Consider the following 20,737-nt stretch of genomic DNA (forward strand, 5'->3'; position numbering starts at 1 on the left):
ATGGTATGGGTTTATTTAAAACACAAATTAAATTGTTTATGAAATATTGCGAGAATAACAGGAAAGGGGGTCTAAATTCAAGGATAGATTCTGTGTCTAAAAACATTTGATAGGAAAGTTACCATTTCATATTTGGCATGAGTGACCAATCATTATAATTAATTACGTAATATTTGGCCAATTGAATAATTAGTAGCGGAAATCTAGGATATACAAGGAACTGGATTTGGGCAGCCATGTAGTTCTCGTAGGGAGAAGATGTAGGAATTTCCATCGCTGAGTCTGCATGGGAGCAGGTTAGATAGAATGACTTTATTAAAATGTTTGTAATTATGTAGCATATGATGATGATATTTATGATGCCGGAATATATTCAATCCCAACGTGAAGCTGTCATTAATGTGGTGACTGGTTTTAGTTGGTTTGCCCGCTTTCCACGTCTGACAAAGGACCCATTATACTACAAGAATTCACTTGCGAGTATGAGTCTTTAGCAGTGTGATGAAACTGGAGAACCCAGAGAAAACCCACAAGGTTGGACGGGAGCTCCTACTCCTTGTCACGTACAGATCTTTACGCATCTTTAGAAAGTTGGATAGTAATTATAGCTTCTATTATAGTGTTAACAAGGTTTCATTACAAAGGGACCTACCCCCGAAAGCTGAGTTAGAAAATGATTAAACATTTGTTGCCCTGCAATTAAACACAAACTAATATATTGTTTTGTTTTACATTCCACAAACCCTTCTGATTGGCACAATTTTAATGTTTATTATTAGTGAAATCTAATTAAAACACAGATCCTATTTCATTTCGTTTTTTTTACTTATCTTTACTACACTAGGATCTGGAAGAGTTGTTATAAAACCCGCATTCTGGATGATGTGAGGGATTAGCCAATGAAACGGTCTGTTACGGCAAGATTTTGGCGCGAGGTTCACGGAAATGTGGGTAACCCACTAGAAACATCATCGCTGATTGGTTAATCAAATGTCTGACATCATAGGGCCAAATGTCGCTCGTATGACAGCTAACAAGACCTTCCACTACTACCGGTCAGATCTTCATGTAGTGTATAGGCCATCGAAAGTATAAAACAAACGAAACAAAATAGGCCATCGAAAGTATAAAACAAACGAAACAAAATATAGATCTACATTTTAATCAGATTGTTATTAATGTAGCTTATAAAACTATTTCATTAATATTACTGAAAATCAATAGCTGAACAAATACTATAAATTTCATTTTACGATCCACTCAGAAATTTAAACCATGTTTTCATAAGCAAGTGACTTAGCTGTGAAAGGTATTACAGGAAATTGTTTAATAGCTAGGCAAGATCTTTGTTAAAAGCATATTTCATGTTTGTTCACTGAATGTGTTTGAAATCACTCTGCATATTGGGTAAAAGTATCGTTTGTGACATGTTTGGGGTATTTTGGTTGCATTTCAATCTGATTAAAATACAGATCTATATTTTGTTTCGTTTTTTTATACTTTCGATGGCCTACACTACATGAAGATTTGACCAGTTGTAGTAGAAGGTTGCGTAAGGGGTCATATGAGCAAAGTTTATTTAAGAAATGGGAGATATTTGTCTATTATAATATCTTGTACGTGGACAGTACAACAAACTCTTTGAGGTAGAATCAAATGTTCTTATTTTTATCTAATATAATTTTAAATTTGATTAAATATAATTTTAAATTTGATCAAATATAATTTTAAATTTGATTAAATATAATTTTAAATTTGATTAAAAATAATTTGAAATTTGATTAAATATAATTTGAAATCTGATTAAATATAATTTGAAATTTGATTAAATTTAATTTTAAATTTTATTAGGGGGGTTGGATGGCCGAATGGTTAGCACGTGCATGCTGTATCATAAAGCCTGTCATTGAGTCAACTGGTGTGGTTTCGAATCCCCGGTTGTACGTGACAAGGAGTAGGGTTGCCTGTCCAACCTCTTGGGTTTTCTTCGGGTCCTCTGGTTTCCTCCCACTGCTAAAGACCCCTACGCACAAGCGAATTATTGAAATAAAATTAAACCACATGTTAGTCCCAAAAAGACCTAGTTTGTGTCGAGTGGACGTAAAACCCCATTTCTCTCTCTCTCTCTCTCTAAATTTGATTAAATATAATTTTATCTATTAGAAAAAGAAAAAATAATTAGCAATTTTTTCTTGAAAATGGCAAAAAATAAATTGGGGCCAATTCCTTATCTTGGAATATTGGGCAATATACTTTGGCCTTCTGTTAACCCTGGTTAACAAATCAGCTAAAAATCTATGGACAATTTTGACTTTTTCTAGTTTTTCTGGGTAGAGGCTAAAAGCTAAGAACCATTACAGATTTAGTCATAGGTCACAAGATGTAAATAGGGTTAGGGCACATGATTGTTGACTTAGATTATGGTTAGGATTGGCCCTAACTAGGCAACAAATGGTGCTAGGTCCTACACGTCATCCAAGGGCTAAGTGAGAGGGACACAATGATGAGCTTTGCATCACGGTTTTGAGATTTTGCACCCCCTTAAGTTTTTGCGCCCCCTCGCAAATGGAAAAAAATCACATGGTTTCAATGCGGATTTCAACATTATAATCAAAATGCTCAACCAGCATCAAACATATACTGTGGGTCAGATATGCTACAAATCGACTCTAGCATGTTCTACACAGCCGAATATTACTCGGTGGCACTGGGAGGGACGCACCCCCACACTCCCCTGCAAGGACACATATAAATATTGTTTTTTGGGGCCTGGACGGGTTCCTTTTCCTTGTGCAAAATCATGGGTCACCATTCCCCTGACTTCATAAAAATTCCAACTGTTAAAGGTTCTTATACATGTTCGCCAACAGGTACCATCTGTTTTTCGTACCATCTGCACAACTAGTTGCTTTTCCTTGCTAGGCCAACAGGCTAAACCGGCCTGGAAAATCCAGCGGAACTACTTGAGGTTGGACAGGCAACCCTACTACTTGTCACTTCAACCGGGGAATCGAAACCACGCCAGTATAGCAACATTTTGGAATAAACTACCATCAGAAGTTAAAGATGTACCGACACTATTGCAATTGAAGAGTTTATTAAAAACACACCTGTTTAAAGAATACTATGATGAGACATAAAACTGTTATAGCACATAAACCAACATGTCATCAGAATTTTTGTAGCGCTATGAGCATATACTTAGTGTATGGAGTTTAGCGTGTTAAAAGTGCACTACTACTACTACTCAATGACAGACCTTATGATACAGCATGTACGTGATAACCATGCAGCCATCCAACCACCCTGATATCTAACATAATCAAAGTTATAGCATGCCGGCACTTAATGACTTCATGAATGATCACATCGAAAACTGGGTAGTAAACTAAGCAAGTCTTAAATTTCTACCAATGCTAAAAGGCTATCACAAAAGTCAAGCCTTATCCCATAAAATAAAGATAACTGGTGTAGAGACTTTCAGAATTATCTACATTTACTGAGTTTCAAGTGACCCCACTGTGTTTAGATTAGGGATAATTTATTATTTTTATATAAACCGACAGGGATCATTTACCTTTCCCCTTAATCAATGCATTTATTTACTGATTTCTCCCTGAGTTTATAATGTGTAAGTCATAATTCCATCAATGCTGTGTCAATATTTTTAGTATCATGTAATAAGAGACAGTTTTTCATCTTCATTTAATATCTGCCACTCGCTCTTATAACATAATGAGCACACAAATGTGGGTTTAAAAGGAAACTGGCGTGGATCCTATGGTTGGATTCTTTAATAAGTTCCTTCATTTTATGTGACTATTAAAATCACAAATTATATCTTTGATAAGATAATTGGAATTTAATGTTGACTAAGGTGTCTCTATTATGACACAAGTAAATTAACCAGTTTTAAATTTCTTCAGAAATAACTAGTAATGACGAATTTCAAATTATTTTTGTTCCCATTATGTTAAATGGCACCAGGTATGTCCTTAATAATTCCTCAATTAAATGTGATACTTGACGAGAATATCAACCGATTTTTTAACGAAGAAAGAATAAGAAGAAATGAACTAAAAACAGGATAACATTATCATGAATAGATATATCTGATTTCTTTTTTTATTATCAACATGAATACAAAAGTTATGAAACATTTAATTTTTGCATAGACTGTTCCTCAGACAAAATGAAATGAAATGAAATGGGGTTTAAAGTCCTACTGTTCTGCTCCGAACTCGGCTAATGAAGACTGGCATAGGCCATACAGTGTGCTATGAGGGAAATTTTGCCCAGACAGCGGCACTACGGCCTACTCTTATATTGAATTCCAACTGTCAAGGGATCTTTTACGTGCACGCCAATGTGTACACGGGACCTCGGTTTTTCGTCCCATTAGCACGGCTAGACAGCTGTCCTTGTCAGGCCCTCCATCCTGCATCACTGACAATACACACTTGATCGAAATCTCTTAGTATGGGAGCATTTCGGATATTGGGTTGTATTCTATGGGTGAATAATGAAAGTGTGCTAAAGAGCATTTCTGTACATATTGGTGTGCATTTAAAAAGAGCCCTTAGCAGCCATGGGCCGGACAAAATTCCATGTCACATGTCGAGAGAGAGAGAGAATTTGGGTTAAACATCTACTTGACACACACCAGGTCATTTCAGGACTAACACATGATTCGATTTTTTATTTCAATAATTCACTTGCGGATAGGTCTTTAGCAGTGGGAGGAAAGCGGAGGGGCCTGTTTCACGAAATTTTAATATCTGATATCGAATTCCATCTGCCAAGGGATATTTTATGTGCACGGCAATGTATACATGGGATCTAGGTTTTTCATATCATCCGATTGACTAGACACTAGACAGCTGTCCTTGTCAAGCCCTCTACAAGGGGAAACCAGGCCGAACATTCCACTGAACAAGGATCTGGCTACAAGAAATGGTTTACATCTATCAGCTAAAAATCACTTGATTTGATATTTGTTGTTTATTTCTTTCCATGTCTGTGTAGTTTATCTTGTCCAGGAGGGGGGGGGGCGAATAGTTAGCACTTGCTTTTGTATTATAAGGTCTTTAATTGAGTCAACTGGCATGGTTTCGATTCCCCAGTTGTAGGTGACAAGGAGTAGGGTCACCTGTCCAACCTCGTGGGTTTTCTCTGGGTCCTCCCACTGCTAAAGACCCCTACACACAAGCAAATTATCAAAATAAAATTGAACCACATGTTAGTCCCTAAATGACCTAGTTTGTGTCAAGTGGACGTTAAACTCCATTTCTTGTCCACAAGTTTCTCTTATAGATTTTGTTTTGCACTTACTATATAAGGTTTTGAAGTATTCCTTTAAAAAAAATATAGTAACAGCCCAAGCAAAGGGGGGTCTGCTTGACGTTTTTAATTCTTCAGGTGACAAAAGACGTGAATACAAGTACAAATCCATTAACATTGTTTAAATTTATTAACCGTGTAATAGTGTGCATGTGATCAACAACCAAATGAACTTGATTACACTTGACAACTACATGTAATTACAAAAATTTTCAGTACTTTTTTTTTTGTTTTTACCATGGCTGTGTCTAATAGGTCTTTAACATAATTTGACATTTCAAATGACCTAAAAATCCTCGAAGGCAGGTGGTGTGTGCAAGTCCTGCAGTACGCCATATTTAAATTGGACAAACAGGGATTCGGTAAAGTAAATAAGGTACTTCTTATCCAAACTTCTCTCAACTCAATCAAATAATACTTACGGTAGTTTCGGCCTATAATTGAGGAGTTGAAGCGTTTGTTAGCTGACTTTAAACACACAAACTTTATAAAGAAAACAACCTTTCAATCATGCTGGCTATACATTATAAGGCGAGTTAGGAGCAGTTACCATTGACTTACAGGATACATGGGAAACAATCAGAGAAGAATGGAGTGAAACTGTAGCCTATTATTACTCCAAATTATCTGCCATTTTCCACAATGAATGAAAATTGTCATCTCAGTAATAGGTACTCAAACCTTTGTTTACGGTAAACAACTTAAAAATGTTTAGAACCCTTTCAGCTTTCAATTGTTCAACTTGATTGGTGGCCAAGTCATTTGAAACTTCTGAGCTCTCTTCTGATCTAGCCTACATGTACTTAAAAAAAAAACAATCTTTATTGTGAAAAGTTTTCATGAATTCTAAGGTTTAATGATAATCTTCCCAAAACTCCCTAAAACTTTCTATAACACTCCTAATGCAATCAACTAACAAAGCTTTATTTCATCAGAAATAGTGCTTACCAAGATTCTGATTTCATGAACTGGGTTCCTTGAAAGAGCTTCTGACTTCATGAATTGGGTTACTTGAATGAGCTTCTGACTTCACGTATTGGGTTACTTGAAAGAGCTATCCATTAAAGGCTAAAACTAATCCTAAATCTTACCCTAGTCTGTCATACCGATGTACTTTCAGTAGAATAGGTTTAGCTGTCAATGGGAGTGACAAAGCTGCAATTTCGCAAAAAGCACATTGGGATTAGGTTTAGCCAATTGAGGGTTTTTATATGGTTGTTCTGTTGATGGTTGGAGATCTGGTCACTGGATTGAACAAGGCTTAGATATCATCTAGATATGACCACTGACCCCAATTTTAGGGCCATACGCCAGCTGAAAGGTGGGAGGGGGTGGGGGAGACAAAATGGGAGAAATGAGACATGCTCTAGACTAGTGGTTCTCAACCTTTTTTTGCCAACGGCACACCTTGGAACACATGAAAAAATAGCGGCACACCTGGCTAAATATATATGAAAAATATTTGAATTTTGCAAAATAAAAACATGCATAGATGGCATTCACCCGTAGACACAGACTAGTCATAGATACATAGAATGACTCGAACTAAATAAAGAAAAACACAGCTATGAACTTATCAGTAGACACCAGTGAATACTCAATTGGGATCATGTGGTTTTTCGCATTTTCTTAGTGTGCAGTTCACAATTTTGTGGCACACTTGTTGAGAATCACTGCTCTAGAATTGTGTCACAATCATTAAACTTAACAAAACTGATTTGATCATCCATTTTCTGTGAATTGTATGTAATACTAATGTAACAAGTTCTTCAGGTGGCAAAAAGGAAGCTAGATTCAAAATGCCAGCAATTTTAAAGCAGGAAGTGTATTGTCCCAATTGACGGAATATTTTACTCAAAGATTTTCTTTTTTATTGTCTGTTACATCTTCAGGCATTAATCACTATAGATGACATGTAAAGTCTGGAATTCCTCCCACTGTTGCATTAGCTAAACACTTTGTAAAGTATATACAGTAGAATCTGCATTAAGCAGCCACCCAAGGGAATTTTCACAACTGACCGCTTAACGGGAGTGGCCTCTTAATAAAATCTCGTTGCTTTTTGTGCCGACATAAATTAAACATTACGCTTGGATGCATTGGAAGCGGTAAATTTGGCCGTCGCTGAATCTTGCGCCGAACGAAAATTCTTTGCTCAAATCTCGGACATAACTTAACGGGAGTGGCCTCTTAATAAAATCTCGTTGCTTTTTGTGTCAACATAAATTAAATATTACGCTTGGATGCATTGGAAACGGTAAATTTGGCTGTCGCTGAATCTTGCGCCGGATGAAAATTCTTTACTCAAATCTCGGACATAACTTCTGTAAACTTGTCATTTTGTACCAACCTTCGATACTACTGTCTACCATTGTGATGCATTCGATAATATTTATCCATTTTTGTGAAGAAAATCGATGAATTCATCTTATCAAAAAAGCACATGAACAAAAAACATCGCTAATTTTATCTCCTTTTTACAGGGGGTGTAACTCTGTATGTAATATTATAGGAGGTGCTAAGAGAGATACTAGATGATCGTGACAAAACTCGGTACTTTTATTTTATTCAATCAGTATCAAATAATGTGTCGTTACGCGTGAAAACAATGATCAGGTTAGTCGTTTAATAAAACAAAAGATTAATTAACAGATAATCCCGGGTTGATTGTTATGTTTACATTTCTTTTTACCTGATCAGTGGGGGTCCAGTTAATTAACTACTACTCAAGGGATTAGCGGGGGTGTTACAAAGAACGACAAGATGGTATCATTCAACAATGGCCGTTGAATGGGCGATGTTTTGTTGAATTTATTAGTAAAATAGTGACCGCTGGCCGCGTTAGAAGAGTGACCGTTGAATAAAGAGATGAAACAACAGAATTTCTACGGGGGGAATTTATCGTGACCGCTTACAAGGAGATGTCGCTGAATAGGAGTGGCTGCTCATACAGATTCTACTGTAAATAAAATAAAACCAAGTACGAACAATCCAAACCATAAGACAGAATTCGAAGTCCTAAAAAACGTTATAGGCAAAATAGTGTATTAAAGCAAAATAGTGTAATCAGCAAATGGACTGCTCCTCGTGTACAAAATACACGACAAACAGTGGTGACAGGTGTCCGGAAGAGTAAGCTTACACTTATGCCACATAAATTAACTGACAATAATTTCTCAGCCAATCAATTTCACTACCTGTCAGTCAAAACTAGTAAATATGACTCAAACAAGAACTCTTCTCTCATGGTGAAGAATAAATGTTGCTAAAATTTGTTCAGCTAGGGAATGTTTTTTGTAAACAGACCATCAAGACCCTGCCGTAATTTCCCTACAAAGGGCGCACTGCATAACATACGCCTGCCTTTATTAGCCGATACGATGCAAAGAAGTAGGATATTAAACCACATTTCATTTAATGGCATTTTTTAAAAATGGATTCTGTTGCCAGAGAGAGAGAGAAAAGGGCTTTAACGTCCACTCAACACAAACTAGTTCATTTCGGGACTAACACATGGTTTAATTTTATTTCAATAATTCGCTTGCACGTAGGGGTCTTTAGCAGTGGAAGGAAACCAGAGGACCCAGGGAAAACCCACGAGGCGACCCTACTCCTTGTCACGTACAATTAGGGAATCGAAACCCCGCCAGTTGACTCAATGACAGACCGTATGGTATGTTGCCAGGTTGATATAAATGTGATTTCTCTTCTACCTTATTGTGGGGGTTGGGATGGCCTGGGTGTTGGGATGGCCTGGGGGTTGGGGATGGCCTGGGGGTTGGGATGGCCTGGGGGTCTAGAGTGTCCTGCTTCAATCTCTAGCTGGCCGGTCACCTCTGGTTTGTGGTCGTGGTTTTGATCCCTGGTGTCAGCATATGTGGCTTGGAGATGGGGGTGCCTTCTAAACCTCGTGGGTTTCCTCCCACAGCAAAGACCCCTGTGCGTGCGCTAAGATAATAAAACTGAAAAAGAAGACAACTAGTCTGTGATATTACGCTCGGTGGAAGCGGACGTTAAACAATAAGAACGACAACAATCTTACTGTCATGGCCAAGCGCTGAAATAAGCGTCCGGACACGGACAATGTCCGGGCGAATTGACCCCTTTTGACAGGCCAAATTGCCTTTCGTCCGGACATAATTGTCCAACCGTGTTTTTGTAAAACATTAAGTCAAAAATATTTGAGTCGATTGCTATTTATTATTAGACTCGAAAGTCCAGGACCAAAAATATCAATGACCCGAGTCATAGTGAAAATGTTACTATTTATATCTCGGCCGCGTGCTGATAAAATCTTCAATAATTTTCTAGAATCGACTCTTTTACGCTGGTTATATCAACCACCCAAGTCATAGTAAAAATATTACTATTTATACATGTATCTCTCTCGGCCGCGTGAAGATAAAATAATGAATAATATTGAGAATCGGCTCTTTTTTCACTGGTTATTCGAGTGTCGTAGCTAGCTTTGCGTTACTTTCGTATATGATTAGCTCTAAATCACACCTAACATGACATGTAATTATATAAATTATTAGTAATAAAAGTAATAATATTTTAAAATTAGTTTACAAGAAAATGTTCAAGTTGACTATGGATGTAATTAGGGACGACAGACTTTTTATACGAAAATATCTCACTTTGTTGGACACTTCCGATGTGAATGTAAATAGAAGAGCCGTGAAGACATGTCAAATAAAATAACTTCTTACTTTCCCCAACCCTCGGACACGGATATCCCGGCTAGTGGGACCGTTCCAGAAAATTCAAAGACTGGTACTGTGTCTTATGTCTCTCATAAAAGACACTTCTAAACGGGGGCCGTCGCCGTCATCAGTTCGAAAATTACAAACACGAACCGTAGAAAAGTGGACCAAAAATGACTTGGCAGATTCTGAACCATTTACAACAACTCAAGATGTCTATTCTTTAGTTAAATTTGAATCTTAATCAGAGTTTTTAGGATTTAGTCCTCAGCCCCACCAAAGAGATTAATGACATTATTATATGAACTATAAAGTTGTATTCCAATATACATATAAAAACTTAAAACTCCAGGTTGTATGTGAGTCATCAATTTATTTTATTAATAAATGTATGTATAATAATATATATAAACATAGTAAATTTCAACAGTTTTTTGGATTAATATACTTTATAAAGTATTTGTCAGGCTGAAAATCTGAAATGTCCGGCCGAAAATCAGTTCAGCCTGACATGATGTCAGGCTGAACCTTAGCAGTTATTTCAAGGCTTGGTCATGGCAAGTCTAAAAAACAAAAGGGGTGTAATAAATTGAAATCCTTCCATTAAAAGCTGGTTGAAATGGGATATAATGTCTATATAGATGTTTATTTTTCTCTGTAATGTATTTAAGATTAGAACATTGATTAAAGGGACAATAACACTCTTGCTGGCTTGAAAGCTCCAGAAAATAAATAATAGCCTTATTCTAAGTACTAGATGTTTAAGTGTCCTACCTGTTGTGTAAATTATCCATTACATCCTATTTTACTTGTCCAGAGGGTTCGAAAATATTTTTAAATCGAAGTTTCATTTGAAAAGGTTTAAGTTAGACGTTTCAAACCATTATGTTGAATTTTCCAAAATTTTTAAATAAGGTGTGTTAAGATGAAATTTGTATCATCAATTAATTGAAATACTGTAAAATAGTACAATTTGTTGACTAGAATAAAGATTGGGACATATTATTCAGTTACAACAAGAGTGGTATTGAGCCTTTAAGTACATGCACGAGACATGTTCCTGACAAGCCTATATACATTATATGTTGCCTGTTGAATACAACAATGTACTTATTTCTCCCAGCCAGAAAATTATTTTCATCTAAGTCTCTAATTGATTTAAAGTAAATTCATCATAGGTATTGATTATATTGCTGTGTTAAAGGTTGTGGAAGTTCAGTTGTCTGCATATTTTAATAATGTACAGGATTATCAGTCCTTTTATTATGATTGTACACACGGATCGTTGGGTTACGGGAATTTAATGGTTGGGGAGGCATTAGCTACCATCACATGACAGAATTGTAGAATATGTGCCCTGTACTACAGTGACAATGTGTTCAGACGTCACATTATGCAACAAATCGAGGGTTTGGATGGCCGAATGGTTAGCATGTGCGCGCTGTATCACAAGGTCTGTCATTGAGTCAACTGGCGGAGTTTCGATTCCCCAGTTGTATGTGACAAGGGGTAGGTTCATGGCCAACCTCGTTGGTTTTCTCTGGGTCCTCCGCTTTTTACAACTGCTAAAGACCCTTACATGCAAGCGAACTATTGAAATAAAATTGAACCATGTGTTGGTCCCGGAATGACCCAGTTTGCATCGAGTGGACCTTAAAACCCATTTCTCTCTCTCTCTCTCTGCAACAATTCAAAGGTCAATCAAGATCTGCACATGCAGAAGTTTCCATGGACTTCTACACCCATCTTCAGGTCTCTACCCAATTGTGCATCTATTCAAAAATTCTATCCATTGGAGGCACCACTGCAATAGGGGTGAAGAAGGGTCTAACATGAAACCCTTTAGTGGTGGGTCATCTACAGATATGAGAGTCAATAAACAGTCCCTCCTCTGCAAACGCCCCTCATTTTTAATGATTAATGGCAGAAATAGAACGCAGAATACTCCTCCAGATCAATTTGAAATTAAATGCATTCTAAATGTGTGCCTCAATAAGAGGAAAATAGCTTTACCACTTTTATATTTCAATATTACATCCATGATATTTCTTTTGGGGATATAACACCTGATCATAGAATCAATATTAATGTGTATTTGAACCCTGATAAAACTGGATAATAAGTACACCGAATCGTTAATGACTAGTTGTTAGTCACATCCAGGTAGAAAAACAAAACAGTCGGCATACAACCCTGGGTCACTTGTTTTTCTAGCATGTCTGACAGACATTACAGTGTTATTAATGAGCAAAATGATCCATGGTTCAAATTTCACACCTTTCTCTACACATGGCAAATTAAAGGTCATATTATTTTGCATTAACTGCATGACAATCAATTAAAAGGGGTTGCATTAGCTGGAGCAATTAGTTGATAGTCCTGAAGTCCTCAACAGGAAGTATTTCCATTACAGGTAAATTTATACATCATCAGAATACACCTGTAGCTGTGAGGTGGAAGAAAAATGTCAGACATCCTCGGCGACACCCTGTTTAATTAATTAGATTGTAATGATAGATCACTTAGTCCTTATTATCCTTTATTACCACGTGACTGAATATATACGCCATTAACATTATCTTTTACGAACCACATATAAATATAACGACCTTATTATTGTCAAATATTCTTTATGATTAAATTAAAAACTTTACGGTCTAAATGATTTAAAGGCTCAATACCACTCTTGTTGTAACTGAATAATATGTCCCAATCTTTATTCTGGTCAACGAATTGTACTATTTTATAATATTCCAATTAATTGATGATATAAATTTCATCTTAACACACCTAATTTAAAAATTTTGAAAAATTCAACATAATGGTTTGAAACGTCTTACGTAAACCTTTTCAAATGAAACTTCGATTTAAAAATATTTTCGAACCCTCTGGACAAGTAAAATAGGATGTAATGGATAATTTACACAACAGGTAGGACACTTAAAACATCTAGTACTTAGATAGAGATATTATTTATTTTCTGGAGCTTTCAAGCCAGCAAGAGTGTTATTGTCCCTTTAATCAATGTTCTAATCTTAAATACATTACAGAGAAAATAAACATCTATATAGACATTATATCCCATTTCAACCAGCTTTTAATGGAAGGATTTCAATTTTTTACAACCCTTTTGTTTTTTTAGACTTGCCATGACCAAGTTATTGTCCCTTTAAAAGAATACATATACATTTATACAAAATGCAATTTTAAATACAGGCAACGACATTTCTTTCAATCATCTGATGAGTTAACCTCCAAGCTGAATTAAATGATACTCCTTTAAACCATGTCCAAAACTCCAATAGTTTTCTAGGAGAAAGCAGGGATGGATCCAGGAATTTTTGCAGGAGTGGGGTTTGCCAAGTTCCTGTTAAGGAAATTTGACAGTTAACAATGCCTGATCAACCATGCATTAATTATCCTAACAGTAATTAAACTTAGAGGAGGCCCTAACCACCATACATCCACACTATCAACAATACCTTAAATTGATCTCTCATATGAGAGAGAGAGAGAAATGGGGTTTAACGTCCACTCGACACAAACTAGGTCATTTCGGGACTAACATATGGTTTAATTTTATTTCAATAATTCGCTTGCGCATAGGGGTCTTTAGCAGTGGGAGGAAACCGGAGGACCCGGAGAAAACCCACGAGGCTGGACAGGCGACCCTACTCCTTGTCACGTACAACCGGGGATTCGAAACCACGCCAGTCGACTCAATGACAGACTTTATGATACAGCGCGCGCATGCTAACCATTCAGCCATCCAACCCCCCTTTCTCATATGAAAAATAAAACGTTAAAATTTCAAATGTGGTTCTTTTTTATGCTATAATGAACAGTCCTGTAATCTTTTAAACAAAATATCATTAAGTTCTTGTATTGAATTACATTCATAAGACAACATTTAATTGTAGAGAGAGAAATGGGGTTTAACATCAACTCGACACAAACTAGATCATTTCGGGACTAACATATGGTTCAATTTTATTTCAATAATTCGCTTGTGCGTATGAGTGGGAGGAAACAGGAGGACCCGGAGAACTCCCATGAGATTGGACAGGCGACCCGACCCTACTCCTTGTCATGTACAACCAGGAAATCGAAACCAAGCCAGTTCACTCAATGACAGATCTTATGGTACAGCGCGCACATTTTAACCATTCGTCCATCCAACCCCCCACAGTCTAATGAACAATCATGCCAATTTTTAAAAATTACATTGAAAATTCAATATAATGAGGTAGAAATTGTTGTTTAAAGCTAAAAAAAAAACAAATGTAATTATACATCTACATGCCATAGGGTTATGTTGTTCAGTGTTTGGTATATTTAAGTCCCATTAATTTCTCTTCCATGTCATCATCATATACTTACTCAGGTTTTATACACAAGTTGTTTTAAAATGTCATTATCTTGGCCCAAAAAAAAATGCCGTTGAAATGAGCAGAGACGTAGATATGTCACTGTCACCCTGGTTGTCACCTGCATATATTACTTATATATGCCATATATAACTACCTGTAAACGCTGTAAACACTTATTAAAGGACAATATTGGTGTCAAGTCATTTTATATATAACTACCTGTAACCACTTATTAAAGGACAATATTGGTGTCAGTCATTTTATATATAACTACCTGTAAACGCTTATTAAAGGACAATATAGGTGTCAAGTCATTATCACATATGTGATAATACTGGTTAAACACTGTTCCAAATATAATTTTAACATGGATATCATTGCTACATAGATCTATGTGTTGAAGCTTTCTATACTTAAAGGGACAATAACACTCTTGCTGGCTTGACAGCTCCAGAAAATAAATAATAGCCTTATTCTAAGTATTAGATGTTTAAGTTTCCTACCTGTTGTGTAAATTATCCATTAAATCCTATTTTACTTGTTCAGAGGGTTCGAAAATATTTTTAAATCCAAGTCACATTTGAAAAGGTTTACGTTAGACTTTTCAAATCATTTAGTTGAATTTTTCCATTTCTTTAAATTAGATGTGTTAAGATGAAATTTGTATCATCAATTAATTGGAATATTGTAAAATAGTACAATTTGTTGACCAGAAAAAAGATTGGGACATATTATTCAGTTACAACAAGAGTGGTATTGAGCCTTTAATAAAAACATGGTAATGCACTGACTTTTTTCTGTTTCTCTCGTTTTCTCTTATTTTTGAATTGTCAGATATCCTCTCACAGCCTCACATAACAACTTTGGGTCTTCGAAGTAATTATTAGTGAGCAGAAATACGCCTGTGTATCTGTTATCACTCGTCACTTCAGTCAGTTATATAGAAGAATAACTCATGTTTTCCTGTTGCGTTTGTCACTTCCCTTTTTTGAAATTTTCATAACGCATCTATCGTAGCAATGATCCCTGTGTTAAAATTATATTTGGAACATGGTTAACCAGTTCTATCACATTATGTGATAATGACTGGACACCAATATTGTCCTTTAATAAGCATTTACAGGTAGTTATATATAAAATGACTGACACCAATATTGTCCTTTAATAAGCGTTTACAGATAGTTATATACTCTTAAAATGACTGACACCAATATTGTCCTTTAAGACTAAGAAACCAGAACAAGTATATTTGATATATAATTGTTGAGGTGGTTAGCTATAATCAGACATGTCACTGTGATGTTTATACGGACATCAATGAGTTGTTAGGGAGACAAAATGGTATCCTGTCTATATTGATATAACAATACCTGTCATCTCAATTAATACCTGTATCGCAAGTTGGATGACCTGTTCAGATCACCTCCACGTCTGTCTGATAAATATAAAACATGTTGTTCAAATCCTTCAAGTAAGATTATTACCGGAACGCGTCTATACTAAAGTCAATATTTGATAACCATATCATTTGACCAGTATACAGGTGGGGGATATTAACATTATCGATTCCACAAAACAAAGTAACGCACAATTCTGAAAAAGCCGATCTATCTCGGGGGTGGACATTTATTAAAAATTACAATATTTGTCCAGTGTATCCACAAAACTTAAGTAATACACAATTCTGAAAAGCTAATCAATTTCGGAGGTGGACATTTATTAACAATTACAATATTTGTACAGTGTATAGTTTGGTTATATTATCAATATTTATTCCACGGAACTACATAACAAATAATTCTGATAAGCTGATCAATTTTGGAGGTGGACATTTATTAAAAATTACAACAGAATGCTCAGTGCAGGCAGGTTGCTAAGCATGGCGGACAGTAGGCAGGTTGCTAAGCATGGAGGACAGTAGGCAATGCTAAACGGAATGGTTATCCATTACAAGTAAAAGACATTAGTCATTAGTTGGACCTATCCATAAGATTATTTCATATCTCTTTACAAATAATGTCTGGGTTTCAGAATCCAGGCCGGATTAGATACTCATATTCATTTTTCATTCTACTTATTGACGTCTCTACTCAACAAATCAGAATAAACAATTTCATAACTTGGTGAAACTAAAAATAAAATCATCAAAGAATGGTTCAGTATTCCCAAGGGAGAGCAAGAGAGAGAGAGAGAGAGAGAGAGAGAGAGAGAGAGAGAGAGATGGGTTTTAACATCCACTGACACAAACCAGGTCATTTTAGCACTAATTTTATATCAATAATTTGTTTGCGTGTTGGTGTCTGGGGGATCCAGAGAAAACCCTACTCCTTGTCACATACAACCAGGGAATCGAAACCAGCCTAGTTTTTCTTTTTTTTTTAAACAATATTTTTATTCAGGATGTCTGAGTGGGATTGGGGAACAGGCTTAGCCTATGTACAACCCCTCTCCCTAGTTGACTCAATGGCAGACCTTATGATACAACGTGCCCACACTAACCATTTCAATAACTTGCTTGCATGTTGGGGTCTTTAGCAGTGGGAGGAAACCGGAGGATTCGGAGAAAACCCACAAGGTTGGACAGGCGACCCTACTCCTTGTCACGTACAACCAGGGAATTGAAACCACGCCAGTTGACTCAATCTCAATGACAGACCTTATGATACAGTGTGCCACACTAACCATTTGGCCATCCAACCCCACTTATTCCTTATTGAGTGAACCAAACTAGGCTAGATGATCCCTACCATACAATTCAACACTTGAATAATATCTGAATAACAAATTCCCCTAGGGTTAAGGTAAGTCAGTTTGTCATTTATCTTTAAATACATTATTCTATTGTTATAATGTTATATTCAGATCGATGATGAGGTGAATGTCCTAGACTCATTGTTTGATTGGTTGGTGCTTCTCTCCAGAAGTAATGCTACCTAAAAATAGAATGTTTCTCTCCAGAAGTAATGCTATGTCAAACAATTGAATAACTCTAGCATATCTGTGCAATGAACTAAAATGTTCACGCTTTTATAATCAAGCACTTCAATGGTCCGTATAGATAAATATTAAATGTATTTGATGACAAGTATAGTCTGTATGATTCAACCATGGACCTTATAATACATTTCAACAGCTTTCACCAAAGCAACACATCCTTTGTCACAGATATAAAATGATTATAATTTATGAATGAAAATCTTGAAAATGTATTTCACAAGCATTGCTTTGAACTGCTTAGTTATACTTTCATCCCAAATAATTTAAACCAGATTGAAGAAAAAAGCATGTTTTTCTTCAGAATTTGTGTAAGAATTTGAATCACCCTAGCATACCTGCTCAATGAACTGACGAGTTCACATTTTCATCAACAAGCGGTTGCCATGCAAGATACCCTCACAAGTTTCACCAAAATCAGTTAAAAATTGTGACCTCTAGGTGGACCTGTGTGGTCTTTATTGTAGAAACAATAAGTATTCATCAAACACATATCAAGTACGTGATGACCTAGTTTTTGTACCAACGATGATCTTGTGGAATGACAAGTAATATGAAAGCATCTGGTCTGAATGGTCGATTCCAGACATCCCAATATTATAGTAACTAACAATGTTATGCTTTTGTGAAACCTTGTCATTCCTATCGCAGCATCGATCATTTCAACCCGATGCATGCTGGTGAATGTTAGGACTTTTCGTTTGTCCTTCCCTTTGCAGAGAGTTACCATATCAGTTCGTTCGTTTCCAGCTTTATGGTGATGACGTCTTCTGGGTTTTCTCTACAGTCATCATGGGGAGTTGCACAGATGTTAAGTTGACTTTGTGGCAACTCTCTTGCAAAAGCAGACAGAATTGTTGAAATTGTCTGTAAAGACTTCATGACCCTTATCCAAGAATCCCTCTATTAGTGTCAACACAATCTGTGCACAAGGCTGTCGTCCACTGTATACCAGTAGCTGTATTCTTAGCAGAAGCTCACTGGATTCACTTCACACAGTTTGAATAACTTTATGTACTACCTGAACAAAAGTTGCTCACACCAAAAGACCATAGATTCATCAATGCTCATTTTCCGCTCAGGGTAGTAGATTTCATCCATGAATTCATTAAAATGATGTATCAGAGGACGTATTTTTTACAAAAGGTCATTGCCAACATTGGAATTATCCATAAAGTATCAAATATGTAGGAGTAATTGGAAGTGGTTACGACCAAATGCTTTGGCAAACATTGGTGTGTGGTAAAGGGGTTCGTATTCCAAAAGAGCTCAATGGTTGGTTTGGAAATTGGGCTCATTTGAAAAAGCAGAACAATGAACTGTTTCATTACATTAGCATTAGTGTCCATCCAATCTTTCAAACGAGATCGCCTATGTAGTAGACGTTGCTTATTTATTTCTGAAGAAGCATAACAATTGGTTTTGGTTACTAATGTATCAATGAGATCTTATATCACCAACAAGTCAAAATAGTCACTTGCAGCACATTCCTGCAACAGAACATTTAGGCCAGAGACATCATTGAAAGCATAGTTCGGAGGATCTTGAGGAATTTTCGTACAAACATGATCAGGTCCATTTGCAGCAGGGGCTGGCATAGCTTGTTCTGTTTACACTGTTAGTGGCTGTATAACGGCTGCTCCATCAATAGAAATTGAAGGAACATGTCTGCCACCATGCACCCTGCCCACGTATAGCGCATCAACCTTTTATTGGAGTAGTAACATCACACCCACATTTCACACCAGCACCTCGAGTGCATACTCCTCTTATTACTGAGGCACTTCAAGTCCCAGATATATTGTTCCTGTTGCAATAAAATTTCAGTGGTGCTGAACGGAGGGCCTGACAAGGACAGCTGTCTAGTCAATCGGATGAGACGAAAAACCGAGGTCCAGTGTATACATTGGAATGCACGTAAAAGATCCCTTTGCAATTGGAATTCGATATAAGAGTAGGCGATAGTGCCGCTGCCCGGGCAAAATTTCCCTCAAAGCACACTGTATGGCGTATGCCCGTCTTCATTAGCCCAGTATAGGAGCGGAACAGTAGGACGTTAAACCCCATTTCATTTCGCAATAAAATTTACCAATTTTAATTTCAAACTGTGTCCATAAGCCTTCTGCTCATTTTATTAAAACAAAACCTTTCATGTTTACATCCGTGTAATAGGGCTGCATCAATACACGGTGAGGCGGTACTTTAAATTCCGTACCACAGTTCGGTAAACACGGTACAGATTCTTTTAACCATCTGGTTTTCTTCCGATGGTTAAACTATCATGCAGAGCTATGTCACCCTGTAATTCACATGACAAGGAGGAAAGATGGCTTCCGGCAATAAGACACGTGTCCAACCAAAATTACAGTCTCCTCTAGCGAACCACAAATCCCAGACATGGGAACATTTTGGATTAAAATCGCCAGACGGAAAAAACGTGGCTAATAATGTGACATGTCTCCATAGTCACGTACTTGTTTTTATATTTTGAGTAAATTTGGAAAGAAAAGATACTGCGATATGTATTGTACCTTGAGGTCCATATCATGATATGAATCATATCGTTGCAGCTCTGCCGTGTAGGGGGGTTTGATGGCTTAGTGGTTAGCACGTGTGCGCTGTATCATTAAGTCTGTCATTGAGTCAACTGGCGGGGTTTTGATTCCCCGGTTGTACGTGACAATGAGTAGGGTCGTCTGTCCAAACTCCTGGGTTTTCCGGTTTCCTCCCACTGCTAAAGACAACCTACGCGCAAGTGAATTATGGAAATAAAATTAACCATATAACCATATGTTAGTCCCGAAATGACCTAGTTTGTCGAGTGGAGGTTAAACCCTCTCTCTCTCTCTCTCTAATAAATTCAAATTACCACAAGGGAATGTGCTAATAAATTGGGATTCTACTCTACTCATGTGACAAAATATTCAAAAAATAATCATGACAAGGTCAGTAATAATGAATGGTAAGTTTGTGTTTAAATGAGGAAGATATAATAATTGTCTTCTTCCTTATTTACCAGGAAAACACGAACAATGGGTCAATTGCTGTGATACGATTTTAGTTTTGTAAATAGACCAATGGTGATCTAGTCGTCTTTTCTGTTTCCTGACACTTGATAATGACTAACAGGAACAAGGAACTTGATCAGAACATCATCTGTTTCTGTTTTGTTTTGTTTTTGTCACACATAGAAAACTTAAATTATTTTCTGTCAAATATACGCGTATACCAAATCTGAATAATAGATCATTGTGTAAAATAAATAGTTGAATTATGGTGTTACGACTGAGATTTAAAAAGCTACAACCAGATTCTGGTTTCCTATTC

At 36.6% G+C, this 20,737-nt stretch overlaps 1 protein-coding gene across 1 annotated transcript in view; it reads right to left on the minus strand.

Annotated features, from left to right (window-relative positions):
* Positions 1-20,737, minus strand: part of LOC126808494 (muscleblind-like protein 3) — a 222,094-nt gene that overhangs the window by 101,417 nt on the left and 99,940 nt on the right. The window lies entirely within an intron of this gene.

This window comes from Patella vulgata, chromosome 1 (genome assembly GCF_932274485.2).
Source record: "Patella vulgata chromosome 1, xgPatVulg1.2, whole genome shotgun sequence".
In the NCBI taxonomy this organism is placed as follows: Eukaryota; Metazoa; Mollusca; class Gastropoda; family Patellidae; genus Patella; species Patella vulgata.